Raw genomic sequence first — 11181 nt, forward strand, 5'->3', positions numbered from 1 at the left:
TTTCTTCTAAACACATTCGGCCTTAGCCTGCAAAACCACGATTATTGGACAAACAGAAAAGTTCAGATAAGAGCAAGAGTTATAACCACCATGGTTTAAGAGACAAAGAGATATAACAGGGAATGACCAATTGCAAAGAAAACAGATAAAGGGTCAACTAAAACTAATGGTGGCCAAAGAAAGGTCGGGCTGTAGGGTAAGATAACAACCAAGGACAGGCTGTAAAAGGGAGATGAGGATCTTGAGATATGAGGCTGAAATGTACATAAAAGATTGTAAGCCCAAGGGCTCTTTGGATTGATCCGGAGATCCCGACTTTTTCGCTTGTGCTGAGAAATAAAGTCTATTGCTTGGAAGATCGCTGCTCAGACTCTCTGTTGTAAACCGATGTGAACGAATTGTCGTCCTGGGGAACCACGACACTCCCAGGACTATTGAAAGCAGAAATAGAATCCTGGAGGGATGAGAGAGAAAAGTTAAGCCAGAATTGAACAAACGATTGGGACCAATCTTTTTACTAATTGTTGGAAAGTTTCATTTTTAAAAATACAAATAGATGCTGGATTCAAATTGAATATTCATATTTTTTGTTTGAAAACCTTGAGTCAGTTTTGTAACCTTAAGTCTAGAATTCTTACTTAGATAATAGAGCCTCAGATCAATTTAAGAGGTGAGAACTTTCCTCAAACAAACTCAGTTTTGAAAGCACAGGGCAAAAAACATACTTGTCTCTCCTCATGCGGCGTCTGTCCATCCAGTCTACAATCCTCGTAGTTTCTCCACATACAATGATCTTCCAAGATATCCCTGATAAATGTGAGGTGATTCATTTTGGTAGGACAAATTTAAATGTGGATTACAGGGTCAAAGGTAGGGTTCTGAAGACTGTGGAGGAACAGAGAGATCTTGGGGTCCATATCCACAGATCTCTAAAGGTTGCCAGTCAAGTGGATAGAGCTGTGAAGAAGGCCTATAGTGTGTTAGCTTTTATTAACAGGGGGTTGGAGTTTAAGAGCCGTGGGGTTATGCTGCAACTGTACAGGACCTTGGTGAGACCACATTTGGAATATTGTATGCAGTTCTGGTCACCTCACTATAAGAAGGATGTGGAAGCGCTGGAAAGAGTGCAGATGAGATTTACCAGGATGCTGCCTGGTTTGGAGAGTAGGTCATATGAGGAAAGGTTGAGGGAGCTAGGGCTGTTCTCTCTGGAGCGGAGGAGGCTGAGGGGAGACTTAATAGAGGTGTATAAAATGATGAAGGGGATAGATAGAGTGAACGTTCAAAGACTATTTCCTCGGGTGGATGGAGCTATTACAAGGGGGCATAACTATAGGGTTCGTGGTGGGAGATACAGGACGGATATCAGAGGTAGGTTCTTTACGCAGAGAGTGGTTGGGGTGTGGAATGGACTGCCTGCAGTGATAGTGGAGTCAGACACTTTAGAAACATTTAAGCGGTTATTGGATAGGCACATGGAGCACACCAGGATGATAGGGAGTGGGATAGCTTGATCTTCGTTTCAGATAAAGCTCGGCACAACATCGTGGGCCGAAGGGACTGTTCTGTGCTGTACTGTTCTATGTTCTATGTTCTATATCCAGTACCCTGGTCATTTGGCTGAAGATCAACACCGAGAACCTGTGGAAAAGAAGAACAATCATCAGGGTAATCGGTTGATCGGTAGCCAAGAACACAGCGCAGATACACAAATGCTTCAAAAACCTACATCTACTGATGTGGATAATGGAAACCAAATTCCAGTGGTAACATGCAGGATGCAGAGTAATCTCGTAAACTCGTTATAGTACAGGAGGCATAAATGAACACACAAAACCAACTCCAATTTTATAATTCATACAATGTGAACTGTCCATGTGACCCAGCTGCCATGATTGATGGGAATGATTTCGAAGGGTTTATATTCCAGGTGGATTCCAGACGGTGCTGCAGTTTGGGCAGCAAAACTTAAACCCTAATCAAAAAATAGCTGCAATCCCAAACCATGTAATTATCCCTTTCACCTTCTCCCAACACGTTAGCCCCCAATTTTCAGAATATTTGGCTCCTGTAACTATTCCCCCGGAAGGAGGATGGGGCCCATCAAGCATTGCAGAGGCCTGTGATCCAACTCTCCTCATGAAGAATATTTGATGGTAAATCGGCCAGTTTTTGGGAGCCCCCAGCCCCAGTGGATGGCGTGTGGCAGGCCAGAATGACTAAAACAGAATGCGATTTCAGATCAAGACACACCATTGTTTTAAACAGTCACTAAAACTTGTGAAATAAAAGCTAAATAGATGGAAGCAAAGTTCTGGAAATACTCAGCAGGTCAGGCAGCATCTGTGGAGAGGGGAGTTCTGAAGAGTCATAGTTGACCCTTCGCTGATGCTACCAGATTAGTTGCGTATTTTCAGCAGTTTTTAACTCATTAAAACCTGTGCTGATTTGTAACCCATAACATCACAGCATGCAATCTGCTGTACCTTGCTGCACAGGTCAAATGCTGCCATGGTGTCATCAGTGATCATTTTCAAATTCTTTTGCAGACATTGTCGTGGAAATCCTTGCATGCTTACGAAGGCTAAACATCACAAACCCCTTTCATTTACTAAAAATCCTGTTCTATTTTTGATCAGTCTACAGCACAGGTACAGGAGTGCTCCAGAGCATGACAAAGTCTGACATCGCACTCGGAAATGCACAAATAACCATGCAGGCGGTTGTTTACAGCCAATCTATATACCAGGATGTTTGATTTTCCACTCCACCCGATTTCCTTCTATATGGATTGGACTACACAGTAGTTTTTGTTCAATTCCTCCTGGTCTCCAGAGTCTCAACTAATTTGGTCATGGATTCGAGTTCGAGTGACTGGCATGCTCTTTGAATTTCCAATCGAATCTGAATCCAAACCTACATCCTCCCAAAGTAGGAACATTAACATTAAGCTAATTCTTAATCCATTGAGACAATGTCATCTATTTCACAAAGCGTGAACTTTATTACTATATTTACTCTCTAATCACAGATTTGTTGAACATATTCTAAAACCTAATTTGCATTGTGTTTTAGTTTGGTTATCTCCTCAAGGAGATCTCAGTAAGCTTCTTTGCCTGTCCTACTATAACTAAAACCATTGCTGATTCCAGAGTTTATTACATATTAATTTATAACACATTTTGGAATATTTTCAATTAATTTCCCTTTACGGTCTGACAATCGTTAATTTGGGCCTTATGCCTTATGTTGGCCACCCCCACCCCGTCCGAGCTACTCAAGTATCCACGAAACTATCAAATCACTCCATGTCTCCTTCCTATAGAAAGATTGAAAGACAGAAAGGGAAACAAAAGCCTTGACCAGGCCTGCGGCTGACCTTGCTCCTTCACTTTCGGCAGCAGTTTGTCCAGTACCACCATTTTGCCACTGTTAACTACCAGGTGAGTGTCAGTGGTGTAAGGTGGGCCAGGTTCAGCTCCGTCAAACAGATAGGGGTGGTTGCAGCACTTGCGCAGTTGCATCAGTCTATTCAATAGACGCATTTTGTCCATTTTCCTGAGGAGTTCAGGATGTCAATATCCTTCATTAATATCCTGGTGTACCTGTCAGCAAGGCCAGAATTAAAACTCATCACACCAACTTGGAGATAAATTCATTTTTTTAATGGAGCTCAACAGAAAGCAATTACAACCTAAAATGAATGCTTTGTTCTATAGGCGCCTCGGACAAAGTCTAGGATCCACATTCCAACCCCTCTCACCTACCAGGGAACAGGGTGCTCCATCTAAGCCTCACAGATATAGAAACCCATATCTTACGACTAATACACACTCGACATTTTGTTCATTGATATAAAGTACAATTCATTCCAGGTGGCCAGGGTTTGAAGGGATGGGAATATTCCTTTTCATCTAACTTGGATGCGAGCAATATGAAGTACTCTGGGATTAAGTATTTGTAACGCAGAAACAGGCCACTTCGATCAACAATTCCAGATCAGTGTTCATGATAAGAGTCTCCTCACACCTTCGATTTCTTTTTCCATTCTATGTTTAACAAACTTCCCTAAAATGCATCAATGTCATGCCTCTCCATGTGGTAGTGAGTTCCACACTAACCACTCTGCCACTTTCTTTTTTGAATCTTCTTCTAAATTCCTGTTTGATTTATTAGTGACTGTTTTATATTTATGGCAGCGATCCTGGCATCATCGGGAGGCAATGACATTGTGTTACATCGGGTGCAGTCTTATTTTGAAGGGCTTTGCAGCGTTCTCCTTGACCAACCATGATAGACATGGTTAATAGGTTTGGAGGGGACACCTCACTAGTACCTGATCAGGTGGGTATCAATAATGGGCTGCATTGGGGTTTGAAAGAAGAAAGCCCAAAGCTGAGAGCAAAGTAGTTTGAAAGCACTGTAATAATCACACTTGAATGGCAATCGTCCAATCTGAATTCAATGATGATCTTCTGTTTCGGGAAAAAATAATGGAAATGATTGAGGGAAGTTAGAATTCCAAACACAAAAATCTTACAGATCAGACGGAAGCAAGATGGTCAATAGTAGGGAGTCAGCCTATTATTGATGCATTGGGTAAAATCACACTCGCTTACACTGGTGAATCTATTCCCTTCGTTCTACAAATGCTCTAATTGTTGATTGAAGTGCAGGACAATTTCAATGAGTTGTTGCAAGATGATGCCGTACTTCACAATGCAACACATTAAGATTCACAAGTTGTGCACTCACCATTCCCGTTGCATTTTGCTCAGGCCGACATACATTTTGACTTCCTTTTTTGGCGGCAGGCTCTTTTCTACCTCAGCTTTAATATGTGGGAGGAGGAAGGGTCTCAATACCTAATTCAGGTGAGAATACATGCTTTTTACACACTGATGATGCCCAAGAAGGTCAAGCAAAATAATGCAATGTTACAAAAGCTGCACTGAACAGTTCTGTGGACTGAAGCACAGGTTCAACAAAAACAGCTGAACAAGCCATGGGTTGAAGCACATCTACAGGTGTGGGCTGAATGTTCACTTGATGAAAACACCTGCAACTTCAGATTAGATTGTCAACAGCTTTATTCTGCAACAGAACAGATCAGACCTTGGAATCCAACCCTTCATGAGAAAATACAGTAACCATAGAACCATAGAAAATTACAGCTCAGAAACAGGCCTTTTGGCCCTTCTTGTCTGTGCCGAACCATTTTTTGCCTAGTCCCACTGACCTGCACTTGGACCATATCCCTCCACACCCCTCTCATCCATCAGCCCGTCCAAGTTTTTCTTAAATGGTAAATGTTTCCCACTTCATCCGGCTGCTCATTCCACACTCCCACCACTCTCTGCGTGAAGAAGCCCCCCCTAATATTCCCTTTAATCTTTTCTCCTTTCACCCTTAACCCATGCCCTCTGGTTTTTTTCTCCCCGAGCCTCAGTGGAAAAAGCCTGCTTGCATTCACTCTATCTATACCCATCAAAATCTTATACACCTCTCTCAAATCTCCCCTCAATCTTCTACGCTCCAGGGAATAAAGTCCCAACCTATTCAATCTCGCTCTGTAACTCAGGTTCTCAAGTCCCGGTAACATCCTTGTGAACCTTCTCTGCACTCTTTGAACCTTATTTAAATCCTTCCTGTAACTTGGTGATCTTCTTTTGTATATACTTGTAAAAGCTCTTATAGTTTACCCTCATATTCCATTTTTAATCAATCTTCTGTGGCATTTTACTGGTTTCAAAAACACTCCCAATGCTCAAGCTTGTTACTATTCCTTGTCATATGATAAGCCTCTTCTCTTAATCTAACACAATCGTTAATGCTCTCAATAAGCCACAGATGGATGTTTCTTGCAGAGCGTTTATTTCCCAATTTCATTGATGAACATTTAAAGAAAGAAATCAAAATTTTCAATGTTCACGATCAACCTCAGCAGGCTCTCCTCTCAAACCTAAAACCAATTAGATAGGGACAAGATTCTTGTTGATGATTGTGGAAATATGTCACTTGCAGACCATCATATGGAATTCAATTGTGATGTGAATATTTGCCTGTGGATCTTTTACTATGAGATTACCAATTAACCCTACCTCATTGCACAATACTAGATCAGGGCGGTATGGTGGCTGTGGTTAGCACTACTGCTTCACAGACCAGGGACCCGGCTTCAATTCTGGCCTTGGGTGACTGTTTTTGGGGAGTTTACATGTTCTCTCCGTGTCTGCGTGGGTTTCCTTTGGGTGCTCCAGTTTACCCTCTCAGTCTGATGTGCAGGTTAGGTGGATTGGCCATGCTACATTTCCCCTTAAGTGTCCCAAGATGTGTAGGTTGGTGGGGTAACTAAGTGGGATTAAGGGGATAGTAACCTTAAATTCACTTTCCTCATTCCTCAACAATGTACATTTCTACAACGCCTTTAACATAGGTGGCATGGTGGCACAGTGTTTGGCACTCCTGTCTCACAGCGCCAGGGACCCAGGTTCGATTCTGGCCTCGGGTCACTCTCTGTGTGGAGTTTGCGCATTCTCCCCGTGTCTGCTCCGGTTTCCTCCCACATTCCAAAGATGTGCGGGTTCGGTTGATTGGCTAGGCTAAATAAACCGTTGGTGTCAGTGCGATTGGCGGGGTAAATATGTGGGGTTGGTGCAAACTTGATGGGCCAAATGGCCTCCTTCTGCACTGTCGGGATTCTATGATAATAAGATGTCTACAGGATCATCACAGGGGCAATTATCACACAAATTTGACACCGAGCTACCAAAAAACCCATTGAGAGGTGACCAAGGAGTTTTTAAAGCAGTGTCTTAAATAAGGATGAGCTGGAGAGGCAGAGAGATTTAGGGAAATAATTCCAGTGCTTTGGGCTAAACAGCTGAAGGTTGACCATCAGCGATGCACAAATGGAGCAGTGGACAGAACTTGGTTCATGTCAGCAGCAGTTCTGATGAATTGAATCTTCCACGTGGTGCAAGGTGGGAGGCTGTTTAGGAAAACCTCGTGCTAATTAAGGGTTTGAACAAGGGCGGGCGATATTATGGTGGTGGTATTGGTAATATTAAGAATATGGGGTTGGAAATGTAGTTCAGGCTCAATTAGGATATCACAATTGCAAATAGTTTAGTTCAGCCTCAGACAGACAGGAACCAGACAGAGGTTTGGAGTGAATGGTTAGGAAATGGAGCTTGTAGTGTGAACAGAAGAGGAGATAAATCAGAGTAATTGTAACCTACCATTCCTCCTCTCCCCCAACCCATTTCAGCTTCTCAAATAGTGGATAGACATTTCAGCAAATAAAAATTATTCTATTTCCCTTACCCTGCACCTCCCAAAATGTGATAAAAACACTTTAATTGAGCAAGTCTTCCTGATCAGGAAGCAGTTCTACTAGAGATCCAGCATCAATTGAAATGTTCTTATCAAGGTCGGGATCAGCAATTGGAACAGCCCGTGGGGATGCTGAATGGGCCTTGTTACCAAGGTCAACTGAGGAGTTCAATATATGGCCACAGAATAAATAATTGAGAGTAAATGAAGCGGAAGAAATCTCTCCCCCTTCACCATATTATGTAATATCTGAAGTGATTCAAATTATTCAGATCTGGGTAAAATGTCCACCCTAATTAAAAACACCTGTGGTAGTTGCCTACATCGAGTGAAAGGCAATAATTATCTATTCGTCTCATCAATTTCTAAGTTGCCTATTCCAGCACCTTAAATGCCATGTTTACTTCAGGCACTATTTACTGAATGCAAGAACACCTGGTAAATGTTCATTTAGCTTTGTGCCCTTTAACATTTCTAATCCATTCTAAGTGGGATGCAGCTGGACTGGGCAGAAACCATTCTCGTTACACGAATAGAGCCACCACTTAATTCCAGTGGATCGCAGGTAAGTCATGTCTGCAAGAAGTGGTGGAACTAGAAAATGCTGGAATCCATCATTAAAGAAGAAATAGCAGGCCATCTGGGTAAGAATGGTTCGATTCAGCAGACGCAGCATGGATTCATGAGGGGAAAGTCGTGCTTGACGAACTTGTTGGATTTTTATGAAGATGTGACTGGTGCGGTTGATGGAGGGGAACCGGTGGATGCGGTGTTTTTGGATTTCCAAAAGGCGTTTGATAAGGTGCCTCACAAAAGGTTGCTGAAGAAGATTGGGTCACACGGAGTTGTGGGTAGGGTGTTCACGTGGATTGGGGATTGGATATCCGACAGGAAGCAGAGCGTCAGAATAAATGGGTACTTTTCTGGTTGGCGGATGGTAACTAGTGGCGTGCCGCAGGGATCGGTACTGGGGCCTCAACTATTTACCATTTATATAGACGATCTGGAGGAGGGGACTGAGTGTAGGGTAACAAAGTTTGCTGACGACACAAAGATAAATGCAAAAGCGTATCGTGTGGAGGGCATGGAAGGTCTGCAGAGAGATTTGGACAGGCTGAGTGAGTGGGCGAGGATCTGGCAGATGGAGTATAACGTTGACAAATGCGAGGTTATTCACTTTGGAGGAAATAATAGCAAATTGGATTATTATCTAAATGGAAAAAAATTACAACTTGCTACTGTGCAAAGGGACCTGGGGGTCCTTGTGCATGAGACGCAAAAACCCAGTCTGCAGGTGCAACAGGTGATCAAGAAGGCAAATGGGATGTTGGCCTATACCGCAGGGGGATAGAATATAAAAGCAGAGATCTCTTGCTGCATCTGTACAGGGCATTGGTGAGGCCGCAGCTGGAATACTGTGTGCAGTATTGGTCCCCTTATTTGCGGAAGGATATATTGGCCTTGGAGGGAGTGCAGAGAAGGTTCAGCAGGTTGATACCAAAGATGAGGGGTGTTGATTATGAGGTGAGACTGAGCAGATTGGGTTTGTACTCGTTGGAATTTAGAAGGCTGAGGGGGGATGTTACAGAGACCTATAAGATAATGAAGGGGGCTGGATAGGGTAGAGGTGGAGAGATTCTTTCCACTTCGAAAGGAAACTCGAACGAGAGGGCACAGCCTCAAAATAAAGGGGGGTCAGTTTCGGACAGAGTTGAGGAGGAACTTCTTCTCTCAGAGGGTGGTGAATCTCTGGAATTCTCTGCCCACTGAAGTGGTGGAGGCTACCTCGTTGAATATGTTTAAATCACGGATAGATGGATTCCTGATCGGTAAGGGAATTAGGGGTTATGGGGATCAGGTGGGTAAGTGGAACTGATCCACTTCAGATCAGCCATGATCTTATTGAATGGTGGGGCAGGCTCGAGGGGCTCGATGGCCTACTCCTGCTCCTATTTCTTATGTTCTTAATCACTTCATAAAAGTCAAATTAATTTGTAATTCACACGCAGTAACTCAAAATTTAACACTGCGCGGGATAAACAGTTAGTAGAATATAGACCCTCAGTTTTTGCCATCACATTTTTAATCAATGAATTAACAGTTCTAAATCTACCGGGGCAAGTCAAAGGCCAGGAATCCTGCGGTGAGTAACTCGCCTCCTTACTCCCCGAAGCATCTCCACCAGATACAAAGCATAAGTCAGGGGTGTGATGGATACTCTCCATTTGCCTGGATGAGTGCAGCTCCAACAACAGTCATGAAGTTCAACACCATCCAGGACAAAGCAGCCCACTTGATTGCTGCCCCTTCCACAAACTCCCTCCACCACCGATGAACAGTGACAGCCGTGTGTACCATCTACAAGATGCACTGCAGGAATTCACCAGGGTTCCTTCGGCTGCACCTTCCAAACTCTCAGCCACTGTCAGCTAGAAGGACAAGAGCAGCAGGTACCTGGGGACACCACCACCTGGACGTTTCCCTCCAAGTCACTCCTCATCCTGACTTTGGAAACATATCGCTGCTTGTTCACCGTCATTGGATCCAAAAACCTGGAACTCCTTCCCTAACAGCACTGTGGATGTACCTGGAACTTCAGGGACTGCAGTGGTTCAAGAAGGCAGCTCACCAGCACCTTCTGTAGGGCAACTTGGGATGGCCAATAAATGCTGGTCTAGTCAACGACCATCCACACCCAGTAAATGAAGAAAAGAAACCTTGCTGTTTCTTCAAATTAGCCCCAAACACTCTCAAGGCACATCACTTCATCACACAAATATACAACTTTGTGAATAATATTTCTGAAGGCGATGGGCCCGAAATAACTTTGCATTTTAATGACATCCCGGTATCAGAATACAGATAAGATAAGAAGCTTCCCATGTACAATCGCTCAACCAGCTTCTGGTCCCCGAAGCAGTTGTTTGTGTCAAACCAAGAATCAAAGTCCTGCAAAGAACAACAAGTGGCTCTAGTCATGCCAACCCCAAACGTTTTAGCATATTGTGTTACTTCCATCAACGCCTCATCCAATGGTTTCAATGATTACATTGTTTATCACGAGAAGAACAAGAATGGCAATTTAAAAAGGTAGCATCCAAATTAGATCGCTCACAAATGATTTCATAAAACAGATGCACAGCTGCTCATAACAATTGCAAATCAGTTTCAGCTGGTCGGCAGGTGAGCAATTCAACATGGAAAAAAATCATTTTTTCCCTTGGACCACCTACTCCCATCTCTGTAACAAGCTACAGGACACCCACACAGGAAGAATGGGCAGTTAGGCATTCAGTTAGAAACATAGCTTTTCTTACTTTAACAAAAATAAATAAATACTAAAATACTTCTGACAGCTAATTTGTGGATTGAGATAGATCTGGATAAAGTAAGCTCTCACCCCAGCATGCTTTTAATGTAAGTTTAGAATTGTGACACAAGGTGACAGTTTTGCTGAAGGAAACATCAAGCATGTTAAATCCGCTTCGCAGTGTAAGGCAGATGTGACACTGAGCATCAGGAATGGTCAATAGCAGTTTGAAGGGTTCGAGGAGCAGACATCACCAATTGGACACTGCATCGGCACACATATGGTGAATATAGTGCTCAGAAAATGTGGGCAGGTGGACAAATTAATACACAGACTGCGGCCATTTAGCTCCCTGGCTGCTCCCAATGCAAGGAACAATGGTGTCACACAACACCCTCCAGCAAGTTGGACAGCTTCCCCTGACACTCGCTTCAAAAATGAAAAAGACACAACTTTGCAGCATTCTCTCATGCCTTCCAAAAAGAAATAGGTTGAAACACTGTAATTGAACCTTAGACAAACGGTGCAGTCACTGT

The 11181-nt window shown here is 43.2% G+C and overlaps 1 pseudogene; it reads right to left on the reverse strand.

Annotated features, from left to right (window-relative positions):
* Window positions 1–385: 385 nt before the first annotated feature.
* LOC144487065 (SWI/SNF-related matrix-associated actin-dependent regulator of chromatin subfamily A member 5-like) lies at window positions 386–10314 on the reverse strand (annotated as a pseudogene).
* Between the last annotated feature and the right edge of the window lie 867 nt (window positions 10315–11181).

This window comes from Mustelus asterias, unplaced genomic scaffold (assembly GCF_964213995.1).
Source record: "Mustelus asterias unplaced genomic scaffold, sMusAst1.hap1.1 HAP1_SCAFFOLD_569, whole genome shotgun sequence".
Lineage (NCBI taxonomy): Eukaryota > Metazoa > Chordata > Chondrichthyes > Carcharhiniformes > Triakidae > Mustelus > Mustelus asterias.